Raw genomic sequence first — 19,621 nt, forward strand, 5'->3', positions numbered from 1 at the left:
TTGTTCCGCAGCTCCCTGCCGTCGGGGACCAAGCCCGCGCGGGAGGATCTGCCTAGCACTGCGGGATCGGCATCGCAGCTACCGGCTCCAGGGAGCCTTTAGCGACCCGCGGCCTCCCCCTTCCCCCGGTGGCAGCCCTCCTTCTTCGCAGCAGCCACGACCCCAGCGGGCTCCGCCTCTTTGGCGGTGACGTCCTCAGCAAGCGGGGGCGGGCGCGTGGGTGGGCCGAGCCGGCGGCCGCCTGCGATTCGGCGGGCTCAGCCACACCACCGCGCGCCCCCGCTCCGCCCGCCCCTCCGGGCGCGTCTTTTCCGGGCTCGCGCCGCGCCCCGCCTCCACTGGCCGTCCGGGTTGCGCGCGCGCCGCTGCAGCTTCTTTTATTTTTTCCACTGCGCTCCGCGGCGCGCCCCTCCTTGCCAGGCAGCTCCGGAGCTAACGGGCACGCGGGTTCGTCTCCGCGAGCTTCCTTCCCCTTAAGGCCGGACCGAGTGGCGGAGACGTGGTGCACGAGGCAGCAACCTTGGGTGAGTGATCCTAGGCTTGGGGAGGCTGCGACTGCTGGGTCGGCCCCCCCCCCCCCAGATCCCTGGCGGGCTCCGCGTTGTTCACCTGAGCTGGCTGGAGGTCAGGGGGCGCTCGGATTCCCGGCAGCGGCCGCTGGCTCCTGAAGCTCCTCGGATTCGGGGGAGATAACCACTGTCCCTATCTCCTTGGATGCTCTCCGGGATCTTCTAGAACCCCGCCTGACTCGTCCCTGTAGCTTCCTGTACCCGAGGGCCATCAGAACTCTTCCTTTTGGGGGTACAGGGCTTTGCCATGACTCAGTTGACCTGAGCACACAAAAGTGCCTGCTAGACCTCCAAACGACCTTTAGGGCGCCCCTAGACCTCAGCTCCATTTTGTCCCCTCCCAGTCACTCTGTAACAGGGTCCAGGCGCGCGCGGGTGGGGGGGGGGATGTGTTTCTGGCTCTAGAAAAATCTGCCCTCTCGAATTTTTTTTTGGTGGGGGGAGGTGTACCTTAGGTTTCGATAGATAGTCTCTCAGCATCCATACCTTTAGGTATGTGAGCAAACAGCTGGATCCTAGCTTCGAAGCATGCATGGTGTGTTCTTCCCGTCTTCGTCCCCGCGTTCAGTAGGTATATTTAATATTAGGTTTATTCACTTCCTCTTCCTCTCATTCGAATACTGAAAAGAACTGTGGCCGATGTCTATAGACAGAGAAACCTAGGAGAATGTGATTCATTGCCTAACCGGCAACATATTTGAAATCAGACGTCATTTCTCATTTTCACTCCGGCATCTCTTTCGAAGACATTTATTTTTCATTCTCTTGAAATTAATTTGCTCCTTCTTACTTTTCATCTTAAGAGAAAAAAAAAGCCAATCCTCACTCAGAGAAACGACGGTAAGGATCGGAATAAAGGGAAATGAACCTTGCTGAAGAAGTAAGCCGTGTGCTTTACTGGTTAATGGTTTAATCAACCAACCACTCAGTTTCCTCTTCTGTGAAAATATGCCCAGCTGTCATGCAGTTGGATTCAAGCATAACCGAGGTTCCTTCTCGTGTTTTGTTTCTTGGACCTCTAAATTCATGCTTAGTAACACGTTGCTATGGACATTTAGCCTAAGAAAAGTCGTTTCCTGTGCTTTCTTGTAACTTTAGTTTTTCTTTTTTCACTTCCAACAAGCAAGTCTTCCAAATGTTCTTGATATATAAATCAGTAAGTTGAGATCAATTACAGTGCTGCTACTAAGCATGTCAAGCAAAAATTTAAATGTAAGGCCTCCCTTAAATTGCAGAATAGCTCATCTTTTCGGCTGAATCTGCGAAAGTGCAAAACATGCTAGACTCCTGTTCGAATGAACCTTCTCTGCCACTTCCATGGAGGAACCAGCATTTATAGTGTACTTAATACTTGTAAATTGGGATAAAGGAGCTTGACATAAAAAAAAAATTCCAGAAGGGTTTATTGTACCGATTTAAAAGTTTGAGTGAGTTCAGCTTTGTGGGTTCTTTAAAAAAAAATACTCTTAAAAACTAAATCAAATACATTTTTTTTTGTTACTGAATTGGGTAGGAGAAAGAACAAAGAATCTTGCCCAATTAGGTGGCAAGAGACCTGAATCCAGACTCTGGAGACGTTCAGATTCTAGCCTCAGCTGTATCTATCTAACTATAGCAACCTTGAACAAGGAAAGCACTTTCCTTAGTTTTCACATATATAAATTAAAATAAGGCTATGCTTGGCAGGATGATTCATAAATCTCTCATGTTGGATTCTGTATTTTGAAAATAATGAGATTTTTATGCATATATATGTATTTTAATGCACTTCACATTAAGGCTGTGGCTGAATCTTGTTATGTCAGTTTAGAACATTTTCTCAAAGGTCTGAATATCAAGTTATTCTTAGTTCTTAATTCCTCATGACTTAATGAATTACTTTATGTGGCAGTACATAATTCAGAAGCAGTTTTACAAATGTTAGGTTAACTTCCACTTGTGGATGGAAAGTATGAACGCCGCACTGGATTTTAGACGCCCGTGGCCATTAGAAACTTGTAAGAGGATGTGGACATACTGCTTCAAAATTATAATCGGCTAGGAACTTTAAAAGCATACACAGAGGGGCTGGAACGATGGCTCAGTGGTTAAGAGCAATGGTTGCTTTTCCAGATGTCCCAGGTTCAATTCCCAGCATTCACATGGCTCACATCTGCCTGTAACCCCAGTCTCTAGGCATGGATCCAGCGCCCTCTTCTGGCCTCTGTGAGCACCAGGCGTGCATGTGTTGTAAAAACATGCATGGAAAACACCTAGACACATAAAATAAATATTCAGCTGGGTAATGTGGCCCCCTTGGATGGCAGAGGCAGGCAGAGCTTTGTGAGGCCAGTCTGGTCTACATAGAAAGTTCCAGAGCAGCCTGGGCTACATAGAAAGACCCTGTCTCAATCAGCAACAACAACAACAATGAAATAGTATTTAAAAACCAATTTTAAAAAGCATATGCAGACATCTCGCTCATTCTATTTATAAATTCATTCCATTCTCTTGTTCTTAGTGACTCATGTATTTTGTGGTAGACCTTCAGGATATGATGGTTAAGAGAACAACACCTATTCTGTGAAGTTGTAGTCTGAGAGGGTGGTGTGATTTTAATGAGACATGGGCATGTACTTTATTTTTATAAAAAATAGTAATATCCAAGTCAGGATGAACAAGATCCCCTCGAAGTTAAACCTCAATAGGGTAGGAGATAATTGTATTATATTGTGGATTGTTGATTACTTTTAGCTGTTTTTGGTTTTATTTTTTGAGACAAGGTTTCTCTGTCTAGCCCTGGCTGTCCTGGAACTTACTCTGTGGAGCAGGCTGACCTGGAACTCATTATCTAAATCGAAATAGTTTGACAAAACTATAGTTTTTCAGCAAAGTTTTTTTTTTTAAGTTATCTAAAGCACAAAGTTTTGCTTTCATTTAAACACAGCTTGAGAGTTTATTTCTGCATTTTGAATAGTGAAGTTACAAATCTCAATTCTATTCTTAGTAGGCTTTTTCTACTTCTCTAAAAGAATAAGACACTTAAATTTGTCTTCACTGTATCTTTTTCTTTTACAGTCATTGATTGTCATTTATTTTAACTGTTTCTTTTGTATTTCTTTTGTAACTGTTTCTTTTGTAAGGATAGAGGCCAGGACCCTGCTCTACCACCAACCCTTAACTGTTTTTGCAGAGAATATTGGCTGCTGGTGACGCTTATACTATCATAGTTTAAAAATTGTGTGTGCCTGTTCGAACTTGCTAGACTAGTGATTAGTGTAAGAATATTCATCTTTATGGTGGTTCTGCAGTAATCACTTGTCTGTTGTGGCTTCCATATCTGCTCCAGTAAGTGTGCAGTAGGGTGTCAAATTCCTACTAGAAAAGAGAACAAACTGGTGTAAGTCAAGGGACAGAAAAACACTCCCTGTGGCCAAATCATGTCCACCACCTGTTTCTGTAAATAAACTTCAATTGGAACATAGCCATATGGCTTCATTTATGTATTGTCTGGCAATATTCACAGGGACCCCGTGGCCTCCTAGGTCTGTTTACTCTCTGGACCATTAGAGAAAATTTTTTTTGATGAACTCTCAGATAAGGCAACTTTAACTGGGATTAATTTCTTCTATTTTATAAAGGAACTTTTTATAGCCTTTGCTTTTCTTTGAAGATTGCTTTCATTTTCTTCACCAAGCCTGGCAGTAGAATTAAGGCCTAGAGAACTTGGGAGATTGCCTTCTGTTGTTGAGGTGAGGGTGATTTCAGAATGAATGTCAGTTTACTGCATGGTATATTACAGTCCTAACAGAGGCCTATGCAGTTGAGTTATTCCAGGCCAAACCGCTAAGGAGTGAACTCGGCATTACTGCAGTTTTGCACCAGAAACTGCTCTGTAACCTTTAAGTCCACAGTAGGAGGCTACCAAGTTGACCTTCCGCTGTGCTTTATTATTTTGTTTGCACAACTTCCTTCCTTTGTTAACTTGACACTTTAGTTCTTTTAAATTTCCTAAGTGTCATGCTGAAAATGGAAATGAAGTCAGGACATTCGACTGCACATTTGGAAGGAAGTAGATCCCATCATATGCAGAAGTATAGTAAATATATTTTACAAATATAAATGCATATTTTAAGAATTGTGAAAACCATAAAGACAGTGTAACAAAGTCAAAAGGGCAAGTGGCAGATTTGTGAGGGGGGATAGTTTCTGAATATGCTGTAGAGATTTTAATTGACTTCTGTTTACCTGATTCCCGGTATTAAATGATGATTTTCATTCTTTGGTAAGAGACACTATAAACTGAACAATTGCTGCTAATCCAGTGTGCTTGTGTGCCTACCCGCTGGGCTTATAGGCTTTACTACCGAGCCTGGATAGTTGGTGTACATACTAGTGCTGATGCATGTGTTTGCTGGGGATGGAACCCACAGCCTTCTGCATGAAGTGCTTCACCACTGACCTATATCTTCATATTGTGTATTTAAAATATATGATTTAATATTTTATAAACAGATAAAATATGAGTGGGTGTAATTGGCATTTTTACTGAATCAAGTGAAATGATACTCAGTGTGTGGGAGTCACTTCACATCACATGGCAGGTGGGGGATGGCGGCAGGGAGTGGACATTGAAGAAAACAATTCCGCTTATGGATAATGGTTGAAACTGATGATGATCACATTAGGTCCGTTATTATGAATGATACTGAATTGTTTCAGGAAGAGTGGAAATTGCTTTTAAAAAAAGTATGCAATTAGGTACTGGTAAGACAGTATATATTTTATGTAAATACAGAAATTTGGATATTGTCTGCATGGTTATTGCTTTGCAAGTTTCTTCAGTTCCTTGACATTTGTATCCCAAGAATTCAGTTTAAATTTCTTTGCAATCAAGAGAAACAAACGTCTTGGCTTCTTGGACCTATATCAAGAGTTTGGTGAATGAGTCTACTTTTGCCACTGATAAAATGAAATGAAGATAACCTGAAATGTTTGCTAAGTGATGCATTAAGAATAGTTTTTCACTTGAATTTACCTTTTATATTAACGGTTCTAATTCAGATTAGATAAAGGGATTTCTACATGATAAGCATAATATGTAATGAACCTATTGATCCATGGGAAAAATGTACAGAAAATGTTTTTCTTCAAGTATGGATGTGAGCTTAGAAAAAGCAGCAGAGGGGGCTGGAGAGATGGCTCAGCAGCCCTGAGCACTGCAGCAGAGCACTGACTGTTCTTCCAGAGAACCCGGGTTCAATTCCAGCATCCACATGACAGTTCACAACTCTCTGTAATTCTAGTTCCAGGAGACTCGACACCTTCAAACAGACATACATGTAGGCAAAATACCAATGCACATAAAATAAAAATAAATAATTTTTTAAAAAAAGGATATTCCATTAATGTTTAAAAAAAGAAAAAGAAAAAGCAGTAGAGGGTTGTGAATTGATATCTTCCCTCTAGATAAGTAAAATGAATATAAAAGAAAAGATCCTCAGGTTTATCCGATTTACTAGGGAAATGTAAACCAATTGCAATAAGATACAATGCTAGAATTTAAATATAATAATTTGAACAAATGTACACACTACGTAACTTTTTGGTAAAGAATATCTAAATCCTCTCATTTAAATGGGTACGCATATTTTGGCCACTTGTGGGGGTGTGTGCCTTTAATCCCAGCATTTAGAGGCCAAGGCAGGGGGATCTCAGAGTTGAGTTGGAGATCAGCTAAACTACATAGTGAGCTCTAGGCCAGTCATGGCTACAGAGTGTCTCAGAAAATCAAAAATGAATATTTTGCTGTGGTACATAGTATCCTAGAACAAAGAGAAAAAGAAAAATTCCCATCAGAGAGACCTAGATGAACTGACATAGGAGATCTAGAGTATAGTAAAGGAGTTACAGAACGTGGTGCACCGTGATTCCATTTATCGAAAGGTAAACAAACCTTATCATGTATATAGACAATAAAAAAGGTATGATTGGTAGCATACTGCAGAGTAGTTATCCCTAGAGGAAAAGGGAGTGGCGTTAGAGGAAATCTGCTATTCTTTATAAAATCTGTAGTGTATTTAACTTTTTTTTTTTTGGTTTTTCAAGACAGAATTTCTCTGTAGCTTTGGAACCTGTCCTGGAACTAGCTCTTGTAGACCAGGCTGGTCTCGAACTCACAGAGATCCACCCACCTCTGCCTTCCGAGTGCTGGGATTAAAGGCGTGTGCCACCACCGCCTGGCCACGTATTTAACATTTTTAATTGTTGTTTTATTGGTAGCTGTACAAGTTAATAAGAAACATATGCCCACTGGAGGATACTTATGATTACTACATAGCATACGTAATATTTTGTACTGAGTGAGCATTCAGGTGGTTTATAAAACGTAACTTTTTCTCCCATGGAGAATCTTCTTCTTTTTTTTTTTTTTTTTTTTTTGAGACAGGGTTTCTCAGTAGCTTCAGAGCCTGTCTTGGAATTGGCTCTTGTAGACCAGGCTGGCCTCAAACTCATAGAGATCCGCCTGCCTCTGCCTTCCGAGTGCTGGGATTAAAGGCGTGCGCCACCATCACCCGGCGAATCTTTTTAATTATTCTACTCTGATAAAAATACATGTTCTATTGTTAACTTTCTGATACAGATATTTGTATGTACATGTGTGCATGCATACAGACACTTAGTATTCATAGATACAAACATCTAGACTGTCTACAAAATGAATTCTTACTGTACATACTGATTTGTAATTTTCTTTTTTTCATAGTGTACTGTAGGCATTTTTGAGGATTGGTTACTGTGTACGTGAAAGAGATACCTTATGAGTAAAAACACATACGCACACTGTTGTGTCATATAGTATTTTTGTAAAAATAGCTGGTTTGGGGGGCTAACTGTAATCTTGTGGGGAACGTTAGTCACCAGGTGTAAATGACCAACAAAGTTTTATATTCTCAACGTCAAGCCAGTTCAGATGATTTTGAATTAAAGTATGAACAAGTTGCGGATGTATGTCACTTTATGATGGGACTATATTCTGAGAAATGTATTGGTTGCTTTCATCCTTGTGTGAACATCATGGCTTATATTTATACAAAGCTAAGTGGTAGAACCCATTGCATATGTAGTGCACATAATTACATTCTGGGGTTCAAATATGACTGGAGCACAATGGGTTTGCTTACACTAACAACATCACAAATGTGACTAATGGATTTTTCTACAGCTTTACTAGGATATAAGGATTTGTAAACTTTTTTATAGTCCTATAGGACCACCATCAAACACACACACACACACACACACACACACACACACTCATTCTGTTAATGATGGTAGTGTCTATACAGACCTAACCTGTGTTAAAATTGTAGTTAAAGGTCGGGCTAAGAGTGCATGCTATTCAAACATGAGGGCTGAGTTCCAATCCCCTTGTAAAAAAAAGCCAGGCATGGTTGAATGATCCCTGTAAACCCCAGTGTTAGGGAGGACGGTGAGGTGGAGATGGCAACAAGCCCTAGTTCCAGGTTATGTGACAGACCCTGTCTCTAGACAGGGTTTCTCTCTATAACAGCTCTGGCTGTCCTGGAATTCAGTGTGTAGACCAGGCTGGCCTCGACCTCAGAGAGATCCACCTGCCTCTGCCTGGGATTAAAGGGGTGTGTGTGCTGCCACCATCAGGCTACCCCTATTTTTCTATTATGATGGTTGAAACAGCCCAGTTTTCAAGGCTGTCTGTCTGCCTCTTGGCCTCTTGGAGTTTGATTTCGTAGCGGGAAGATTCTCCACTCATAGGTGCAGTTATAAGGTCACAGACTTTATAGGAGCAGCAATATAGTGCTTCTCTATTTCTGACTTGGTCGATGAGGAAAGGTTTTGTAAAGTTACTGGTGAATTCTGGTGGTTGTGAATGAGGCTAATGCGGCGGGGGGGCGCTTACTGAAATGCCTGTTTATCTGTCTTTCTGCTAATTTCCTGTCATGTATAGTCCCATTATCGTCATACTATGAAAAAGCAATGCCAGGCTTCTGCAGAGGATCACTCATCTAAGAAAACCTGGAAAAGTGCCCAGAGCTGTTACTTGTAGTTGGACTCTTCTTGTAGTCAGACTTTTCTTTGGGCCACCAGCTCACAAATAATGAAACAGAGACTTATTAATTATGAAAGCTTGGCCCTAGGTTAGGCTTGTTCCCAACTATCTCTTGTAACTTAATTTACTCCATTTATGTTGGTCTATATGCTATCACGTGGTGTTACCTTTCTTCTATCTTGGACCTCCTGTTTTCTCTCCGTGTATCCTGGTGTCTCCCGCTTGCCTAGATTCCTCCTCTTCTTTTCTCTCCCTGGAAATCCCGCATATACGTCCCTCCTGCCTAGCTATTAGCCGGTCAGCTTTTTACTCCACCAATCACAGCAATAAATCTTCCCAGGGTTACTGCTGAGAGGCTGGCGAGTATTTCTTGTTCTTAGAATGTGTTAGGCATTACTGCTTCTCGGTTGAACAGAAAACCTAAGAGCTCTCAGACAGGAAACAGGAACTTGGGGGAATGAACTGAAACGTCGGTCGTGGCTTTGAGAACAGAAGATAGAAGGCGCAGTCATAAGCACTGGGATGAATCCGAGGAGAAGAGGCTGTATTCCACATGGCCGCTGAAGCTCCGTAGCTTCTGGAGGAATCGAGAAGTTAGAAGAATAGTTGAAAATCCATAGCGTTACCAAAGGATAGGACTAAGTACTAGTCATAACCCTTGCCAGGGAAATATTGTTCAGAAAAGTAGAGTAAAATAGGCCAAGCATAGTGATATTTGTAGAGTTGGAACCAGAGACTTTCACCTTTGGTTAAATGCAAGCTTAGTTTAGCATGATTTTAAGGTCTTTGGAATATTTAGAGTGCAGAGAGCATCAGGTCCCAACACAAGACCAAAAACGTTTCAGAGAGTATTGGGAATTTCTGTGCTCAAACAATTTTTTACAGAATGTATTCATTGCTTTTCTGTTGCTGTCATAAAATATGAGCAAAAGCAACTTATGGAGAAAACTTTTCTGGGCTGACAGTTCTAGAAGGATAGGAGACCATGGGGCAGGGAGGCATGGTGGCAGGGGTAGATATGCAACAGCAACAGGCTGGGAGATTACATCTTCAACCTTGAACATGAAGCAGAGTGAATTGAAAGTGGTGCCTGTCTATGCCCACCTGAGTTGTAGACTTCCAACTAGGCTGCATCACTTCCCCAGACTGTGCCACCAACTGGGGGCCAAGTGTTCTAATACGTGACCCTGGTAGGGGGGCATTCTCATTCTAACCATCACACAAAGAAAGGTTAGGATTTCTTGGAAGCTAGTTGTTTTCCTTAATTGGAACCTAGAAAAGGCGAGGCTCAGGTGCACCTTTTGTGAGTTATGCAACCCTTAATTGGGAAGCCATGTGGTGTTTGTTTCCACAAATAGAAATGTTGGCATTAGCATCTTCATTCAAACACAATTATACATGGTATACTTCTTTTAAAAGCTAAATGACTGATCTCCTAAGGATGTTACAATTCAAAACAACCCCTAGAAATTTTTAGACTTTTTTACTTAGGTTTTGTGTTTAGTGCCAAGTATATATGACCAGGATTTTTATATGCAACTCTGTGTGTGTGTGTGTGTGTGTGTGTGTGTGTTTGCATTAATTTTTAACATCTTCCTGATTACCAAGCCATTAAATATTAAATTATTTATAGAGTATATTTCTTTTCCAAAGAATTCCTCTTATCTGCAGTTTTACTTTTTAGTTTCAGTTACTGAAGTCAACCTGAACATAGTAAATGGAAAATTCCAGAAATGAATAATTCATGAGTTTTAAATAAAATTTCGCACAATACCTTGTTATTTTACTAATATCTAGTGCTGGGCATCTCTCTCTCTACCCAAGTTCTAAGTTAAACTTTTTTTTTTTTATAGAGATGCGTCTGCAGGGAAAGATTAGTGTAGATAAAGTATGATACTATCCACAACTGCAAGCATGAAAGGAATGCCTTGCATTTTCCTCCATGGTAACAGGGGTGGGTGCTGCTCTCCCTTACAGGTGGTATCCTTTTAAACAACAGGCTAATTTAGAAGAGACAGCTGCAAAACGAAACCTTTGCAGTGAATCTCCTACCTATTTTTAATTCCTGAATTTTTTCATTTATGTTTTGAGGTTAAAGTCTCAATATGTAGTTGAAGTGACCTGGGATGCCCTTTTATTATTTGTGTGTATGTGCCTTCGCACACATGGAGGTCTGAGGCCAATTCTTGAGAATTGCCTCTCTCCTGCAACCTTGTGGCCTCTGGGGAACAGACTCTGATTGTCAGGTCAGCACATGGGTTCCTCTGCTCGCTGAGCCCTCCAGCTGGCCCTATTACTGTTTTTGAGCAATATCACATCTACAGCTTTGCATCTCTCTACAGTTCTCTTGGGACTTTCCTAGGTAGAACTGAATAATTGGTCATTGTCAGGTCCCGAAGAACAAAATACTGGGATGAAAAAGATACTTGTCCCCCTATGGTGGTAGGGGTCTAATACTGGGGGACAAGTGGACATAAGGGCTCCACAAAAGGTATGTGTGAGGAAAACATTACTGGTGCAGGATAGCTTCCCAACTCGCGTCTTTATCTCCGTGTTGTCCTACATTTCTACCATGTCCTCTGGTTACATGGAGTATTTCTCTGTAATGATTGGCCTGTCACTGCAATGATAAAATTTAGTAAAATGGGAGATTTGTTCTTAGCTAACAAGTTTGAGATAGCCGGTGCTTTTCTCAAAACAACTTTACCTGTAAGGACCATTATATCTTTGTTTTATTCCTAGGGGGCTAAAGTTTCCAGCTGTCTGTCTTGAACTTGGAGAGTCTTGTCTTTAATTGAAGGATCACATTTACCAAGACACTCTTGAAGGAAAGAGGAGGTGAATGATGTACAAGGTCATTCATTACCAAAGATGAGGAGGAAGTGACGGTGTCAGTCTGTACTCCGTGTACCTTGAATTGGGAAAACCAGAACTTTGCAGTTCAGTTCCTGGGAAGAAGGAACCTCAATTGAGAAAAATGCCTCAGTCTTGTTGCCCACTGGCAAGTCTGTTGGGGTATTGTTTTGATTTAAGATTGATGTGGGAGGGCCCAGCCCACTGGGGCCATTGCCATGCCTTGGTAGGTGGTCTTGGATTGCTTAAGAAAACAGGCTGAGCAAGCCATGAAGAGTAAGCTAGTAAGCAGCACTCCTCCATGGCCTCTGCTTCAGTCAGTTTCCTGAGTTCCTGCCCTGACTCCAGGCTCTAAGGTGAAATGAACCCTTTCTTCCCCAAGTTGCTTTTGGTCATGGTGCTTATCACAGCAATAGGGAAAAAAAGTGGGGCAGCTTCTGTGGGCTGGCTAGCTTGTTGTGAAGTGCTACACAACAAGTGTTTAACTTGATGAATGAACACATTCTCCAGTAACAATCTGCAAATGCGAGAGTATTGTTAGATAAACTACAATGGCTTTTGACAGGTAGCAAACAGCTCATTTGGAAATAGTGACTTTGTTTATAGTTGGTTTTCAGCAAAAATTCATTTCTCTAGTGTTATATTATTCACTATATATATTATATTCACTATATATATTATAGTTAAGAAGCATTTTAAGTCATTTAAAATGTTTTCTGATGGTTATAGCATTTTATTACAAAATCATGGAAAATATTTCTTTTGTTTAGGAGAATGACAGCAGATTTAAGGTGGAAAATTAGTTTTTACTTCTGGTCAGCTGATGGCTTTATTTTTTAAGGTTTATTTTATGTGTATGATTGCTCTACCTGCATGCCAGAAGAGGACATCAGATCCCACTATAGATGGTTGTGAGCCACCATGTGATTGCTGGGAATTGAACTCAGGACCTCTGGAAGAGCAGCCAGTGTTTTTAATCACTGAGCCATCTCCACAACCCCGGCATTTTTAAAAACCAATCAAACTTGTGATCCTTTTGCCTCATAACCCTAAGTGGTAGGTAGGATTGACTTCTGCCTCTTGGGTTAAAGAAAAGAAATGGCAGTTCGAAATTGTTCCGTTAACTCATTTGACTTGTATGTATATGACTGTCCTAAAGACTGGTTCTGTAAGGTGTGTCCTTGCCACAAGATGATGTCATCTACAATGTTCATGTTTGAGCACTGCACGACTTGAGTTACAGCAACAAAAGGCAAAGCCAGTTCATATTGTATACGACTTTATAGTGGGCCAGATTCATAACTATCCTTGTCCACCTTTGGCCCAGAGACTGCCGGTTATATACCCTGCTTGTTGTTTAGTTCTTGGCCAGGTCTGCAACCATGCGTTGTGGTTGTTAGAGCACCCCTTCCCCCTGGTATCTCTGGCACTGCCCCAGTGCTGTTGAAAGACTAGGATTTTACCTGGGCTGGGCACCTGGCTCTCAACCTCAGTGTTCGATTTTCAGGCATAGTGACCCTGGAAACTGTAAGAGAAGGACATCAAAAAATACCTTTTGATTCTTTTTTTTAAAAAAAACTCCTGTCTGAAGAGAGCACCAGTGGTTATGCGCTCTTGCAGAGGATCCTGTTCCTTTCCCAGCATGAACATGGCAGCTCACAGTCCTCTGTAACTCCAGTTTTGGGAGATCTAGTGCCCTCTTTTGATCTTCATGGGTACCAGGCATACCATACATTCAGGCGAACCACTTGCAAACATGAAATAAATCTAAAAAGATAATCGTAGCTGCAGGTCACTCTCACATAGCTAGCTGAGTGCATGATGATGCATGGTACAACAGATTGTTTCACAACATCCTCTTGTGCTACAGACGGTGGCCTTGCTTTTGAAGAAGGTTAAGCAACAGATTGCCCCATCTACATGAAAGGACAAACTACCTTCTTTTACTGCTGCTGTTGACATTGATTACAGATGCTTCAAAGAGGATTGAATTAAGGCCTACTTTCAAGGTGGCATATTTGAGATTAAGTAACCACAGACATCACTGCAAAGGGATGTCTTAAAAGCACTTTCTTTGTTGATCCAGCAGATGCTAAAATGTATTAGGGATTTATGGGCAGTTTTCACCAGCATGAAATACCAACACTTACTGAATGCTGTAGGTAAATGCATAGCTCACCTTCCTTAAACAGGGTTTCATTGAGATGGAAGAAGGCTTCTCTTCTGCTTGGCATCTTCTAGTAACCTGCCACTTCACTTTTGATCTGTTCTTGTTTATATTTTACTCTATTTTGCAGTGCCAGAGGTCATGCTATTGAATGCTTTACCACTCAAGCTGCACCCCCAGCCCTAAGCTTTGCTTTTGGCAGTCTGGATACGTGTCTCATAATAAAGCATTTTAAATACTTAGACAATAAAGGTCTGTAATATGTAGTTGGATGAGTGAATTGTCTCATAGGTGATCTTGTCCTGTTGTACCTCTGTGTCGATGTTAGGTCGCTGTCTAAAATGCTTATTGAGTACTAAATTTCATGAGGGCAGAGGACAGTTTATGCTTATGGAATATTTCTTGAACAAATACTTGCTCATGCATCTGCAACTACTAAGGGTTTGGGAAACTAGGTGTTTTTAAATGTGAAGTACAGCGGGGCAGTGGTGGCCTTTAATACCAGCACTCAGGAGGAAGAGGCAGGTGGATCTCTGTGAGTTTGAGGCCAGCCTGGTCTACAAGAGCTAGTTCCAGGACAGCCAGGAACAGACAGTTCCAGGACATACACAGAGAAACCTTGTCTTGGAAAAAAAAAAAAAAAAAAAAACCTGTGAAAGGAAAGGACTGTTTGGTTCTTTCCCTATTCAACTCTCCATGTAATGGTGCTTGCAAAACCCAGTCAGTAGACCCCTTAATGATTTGTTTTCTGCTTCCTTAAATCTGGTACAGCAGGGTAGTATTATTTGAGTATTTAAGGGAGACCCACTGATAAAGTTGTCTCTACATTTTCGTGTTGTAATGTTAGAAACTTTGATGACTTCTTTCTTATAAAGTGTATACTCCGGCTGGGCCGTGATGGCGCACGCCTTTAGTCTCAGCACTTGTGAGGTAGAGGCAGGTTGATCTCTGTGAGTTCGAGGCCAGCCTGGTCTACAGAGCTAGTTCCAGGACAGGCTCCAAAGATACAGAGAAACCCTGTCTTGAAAGAACCAAATAAACAAAAATCAAATAAGTAAACAAATAAATAAATGATTAAATGAATGAATAGAGAGTATACTCTGTCTTTTTAAATGTGATGTTATTGCTGATGTTATTGCCTTTAAATGAACACTTTTAAATTTTGGGCATTATTAAGCTCATAGCAAATATATTAGAGATAGTGCTACTGTCCATGTATAAATGGTGCTGTTTCCCCCAGTTTTCACACTGTATACAACATAACAGTGACAAAACAATTATAAAAACTAGAATTAACTTTGTATTTCCTAGGTATTATTTTCTGTTGCAGCATCCAAAATTATACATTTTTAGACTATATAAATAAAATTATAAAAATAAACAACATGTGGGTAATCCTTTTACTCAAGAGATACCTGATATTTTAAACTATTTTATAAACACATTTGTCTATGTTTTTTCCTATGGAAAATATAAATTCATTGATCAGAGAATCTGAATTTCCCTAAAAGCAAGGCTGCTGAACATATGCCTTTTTCTTTTTTGCAGATAAATATAACATTTATGGCTTGTTTCCTTGATAAACTTCTCTTTTATGTTTACTATTTTTAATAAAACTTATTCATTTTCCTAAGATATTTTGTTGTATCTATTTCTTTGTTCAGCTGTTTCTTTATTACACTAAGTACAAGGCCAGCTGTGTGTGCTTCCCCACCTAACAAACCAGAGAAATGTGTCTGTCAGCAGTAGTACTGGCTCAATATATGTGTACCTTAAGTTGGACCATTTAAATTGGTGGGTTTTTTTCAAAATTGTATGTAGTGAATTTTTTACTATTACGTTCTTTTTGGTTGACCATGAAGTCTGCAAATGGCTTTGCCGGTTTTTTTCAATCTCCCTTTCTTCACTGAGAATCCACATTTAGACTAGGGAGCTGACGCAAATCTTTAGACCAAAGTGCCAAGCAGACTTACCTTCCACAAGCCTCTGCTGGACAGTGTCCTTAAGAGCTACTCCAATGGCTAGAGAACTTACACTTGAGTGTGTTGCCCATCAAAACAAGAGAAACAGTTTATGCAGCTTTCAGGTTAAGCTTTGTCAAACAGCCTCATAGTTCTCTCTAGGGTTCATGTCTGTGTTGGATAGCTAGTGGCAATGGTGCCACCAGGTGGCAGTTTATAGGCATGCAGCTAATATTGCTTCAGCATTTGCCACCATTTCAAACACTTTTTCTCCTGTGCTCTTCTGTATTCATGGTTTTATCTCTGTTTCTTTTCTCCGCTCGTGACACTAATTCTGCAAGGTTTGAGCTGATATTTGGGGATTTGAACACTAGCTGGGCAATTGGCTCTGATAGTCTAGTTAAATAAAGACTTTGGACTATGAGACATGTTATTAATAGTAAGTGTAAACATCATGAACAGATTCTTGTTTGCTCTGCTTTATGAAATTATGGTTCTTTGTGTAAAGGGGGTATCTACTTTGTACTTGGTAAGAATATGATTTTTTAATGTAAAACCTCTCAGTGTCTGAGAAGAAACATTCTTATAAAGATATGAAGAGGCACATGCTTCAACCTAGCATGAAAGCTGTAACTTAGAAATCCTCCTTGAGCCAGGCAGTGGTGGTGCACGCTTTTAATCCCAGTACTCGGGAGGCAGAGGCATGTGGATCTCTGTGAGTTCGAGACCAGCCTGGTGAGTTCCAGGACAGCCAGGGCTATACAGAGAAACCTTGTCTTGACCACCCCGCACCAAAGAAGTCCTCCTTGATTTTTCTCTCGCCATCATCTGATTTATAATTTCACACAGTATTTATTTAAGAAAGACTTACTATGAATCTATTTGGAGCCTTCACTGCATCTCTATGGGGTCCGAGTGGTACAGTGGTGAACAAGACCAGCATGGCCTCCATCTTCAGTGGGAGAATCAAAGCAGGAGAACACAAACTTAGAGAAGTATAAGTCAGTGTTCAAGGGTGCTTTGGGGCCCAGTGTCAAGTGCACATGGCATAAATGGGCAGTCAGAGAAGGCTTTCTACCAGTACTGCTTAAATTAAGCCCTAAAGGAAGCCAGAAAAAGAATAGAGCATTCATGGCTGAAGGAAAAATAGGTGCTAGGAAAGGAGGCGGAAGATGAAAGTGAATACTTTTGAGAATGGCAAGTGCTGTGGATATTAGTCACATGTTCCTCCATTTTATAGTTGTGGTCACTTCCCTCCAGTAAGAGGAACAGCCAGTAATTGAAGACAGGCTGTCTAGTGGTGTCTATCGATTCCTGCTTGCTGTGCAAGTTGCCTCTCAGCTTCTTAACCTTGGGTGGAGCACTCAGTGTACTTGTGAGCCGTGGACTTTTTTCTCATTCCTTCGTATGCTGACTGTGTGGCTGCACACAAATCACTAGCATTCCAGCAACTACATCTGTAGAATCTGCATTAGATTATAAACAACCAGATTTGCTTTGTCAATGGCTGGTAATCAAGCAAGCATTATTTCCTGTGCATTGCTAAGGTTCCCAGAGAGTTATGAATGGGAAATTACAACTGGTTATATTTGTTTACAAAACAGCATAAAATGTGCATTACTTGCAAGGGTAGAAATTTTGTTTGCTTGCTGAAGTTAACTTGACAATTTTTTTCTGGTTTTTAAATTGGATTAATTGGAACTCATTTTCAAAAATAGGGACTATAGTCTTTTAAACATATGAATGTAAAACAAGCAAACTGTAAGTGGAGATATTCCTTCCAGTTTATCTGACTTATTTTAAAATAGAAACTTTTAAGATGAGAAATTTACTTAAATTTTAGTAGACGTTGTAGTGTGTGTGTACGCGTGCATGCCTATGTGAGAGAGTGGGAGAGAGACAGACAGCGAGTTTAATGGTATATAGCTAGCGCTCTCTTTCCTTACACATCACACTTGACTGTGGGTTCAAAGAGGAGTGTGTACCTGGGAATGTTATGCATAGTGAAGGCTAGCTTTGGCTACTGTGACCATACGTCCTTACTTGCTGTATGTAGGAACCAAAGTAGGGGCTACCTAGAGACATCTTAAGAGTATTTTTCCAAGAAAGGGAGTTTGATTCTACTCTCTGGGACGACAGGCATATAGCTCAGTCATAGTCCTTGGCAAGCTGGGAAATGGAATCACCCTAATTTTAACGCATTCTCAATGGATCATGTTTTTGAATAGAAGTGTGTCAGTTTCATGCAGTTACATATAAGCAGTGGGGCCGTGGACATGCGTTATGCTTTGAGTGAATATCTTGTTGTGTATTGCAAAAAAAAATCCTGTGCATAGCACTTGTGTTCCTTTCATAATTGTCAGTACTGTGGACTTCCTGCAGCTAGGCCCTTCGAGGTTATTGGAGGACACTTTCATAGACATGTTGGCTTTACAGGAAATGAGATTACGTAATGATACTTTATTGTTGCCTGAAACATTTTGAAATGAAAGCTTTGAGGGAAAGAAATTCAGCCATCCGAGCCCTGCTTTGTGAAGTCAGCCTGTGTAGATTTTGCAAGGTCTCCCAGTTGCGTAGAATGTCTGAAGCAAGACTGTGTTAGGTAAGGGGCTAGCCTCCGGAGTCTGGATATTTGTTCCCAGAAGCCAGATGGTAAACAAGAGAGGATTAATAGCAGTCACTACTGAAATTCCCCTCTCTTCAAAAACTCTTAAATACCAGTGTAGAAATCAACACTCTGGGTCTAGTACACAGACAGGCATTGAAAGAGAAGTTCTTCTTACAGGCTTCATAGATACAGGGACTGAGTCTGCTCAACTAGAAATGTTTTCATTACAGAATGAAGGAATGTATGATGTGTTACCTACTAAGTATTATTCAGTTGTCTTCTATTATTTGTGTTCCTGTTTGTTTTAATAGGAAAGGTAAATGGACCTGTGGTATCCACAGATATGATTTACACTTTCAACTGTGTGTGGAACGCTTCATGGTTGTTGGCTTTTTGATACCATCTATTCACTTAGTGGTAGTTAAAATATTTCTGGGGGTGACTCATGTGGAACCTAGGCAGTAGTGTTTTTTCCTCCCCCTCCTTCCTTGACTAGCATTTATGTGTCTGTGCTGAGGGATAAAGCCAAGGCACGTGCCTTAGTCTTAGCAAACCGTTATCATTTTAGTTATAATAGGAAATATTATGTTTATTTGGCTTTGAATCTGGTTTAAAAATGGAAGTGTCAGCTGGGCAGTGGTGGTGCATTTCTTCAATCCCAGCACTCAGGAGGCAGAGGCTGGTGGATCTCTTGAGTTTGAGGCTAGCCTGGTCTACAGAGCTAGTTTCAGGACAGCCAGAGCTACACAGAGAGACCATGTTTTGAAAAGTGAAGAAAGGAAGGAAGGAAGGATCCAGTCTACTTCTACTAGTAATTTAAACTCAAAACCAACCAGGTGGTGGTGGTACATGCCTTTAATCCCAGCACTTGGGAGGCAGAGACAGGCAGATCTCTGGGTTTGAGGCTAGCCTGATCTACAGAAATAAGTTCCACAACAGCCAGGAGGGTTACACAGAAAAACCTTGTCTCAGAAAACCAGAAAAAATTAAAAAAAAACTTTGTTGTTTTTAAGTATCATTTATTCTCATGAGTAGGTAGGGTCAAAGACCTTTGGGGCCATATTGTTGCCAGCACACACACACACATCAGCATACATTAGATATAACTGAAAGACACTTGCCAGGTTTCTACCATATTATTAGTGATAGATACAAGGAATACCTTCTCTGTGGAAGCTGTAAAAAGTGTAGGAAAAAATTAAGGTTAAACTTTGAAAAGCCATAATCTCAGTCTTTCCATTTTGGGGTATTGCTTAGGTGAATTTCAGAGTGTTATACTTGAAGTTTCATCTCAAACCAGATTTATTTCCCATGTCTTGGATAATTTCTCATCCACAAACACTATTCTTTAACAGTGGTGCATTTGGTACCACAAGAACATCACTAGGTTACAGT

The 19,621-nt window shown here is 40.9% G+C and overlaps 1 protein-coding gene across 6 annotated transcripts in view; it reads left to right on the forward strand.

The window, feature by feature from the left end:
- Positions 1-383: 383 nt before the first annotated feature.
- The window catches only part of Acsl4 (acyl-CoA synthetase long chain family member 4), a 65,176-nt gene continuing 45,938 nt past the window's right edge, over positions 384-19,621 (forward strand). For all 6 annotated transcript variants that reach the window (XM_048428521.3, XM_048428524.3, XM_048428525.3 and 3 more), the window contains exon 1: positions 384-524. The gene's annotated coding sequence lies outside the window, so the exon portion shown is untranslated. The remainder of the gene's footprint in view (positions 525-19,621) is intronic.

The sequence above is a fragment of the Myodes glareolus genome, chromosome X (genome assembly GCF_982192425.1).
Source record: "Myodes glareolus chromosome X, mMyoGla1.1, whole genome shotgun sequence".
Taxonomy (NCBI): domain Eukaryota; kingdom Metazoa; phylum Chordata; class Mammalia; order Rodentia; family Cricetidae; genus Myodes; species Myodes glareolus.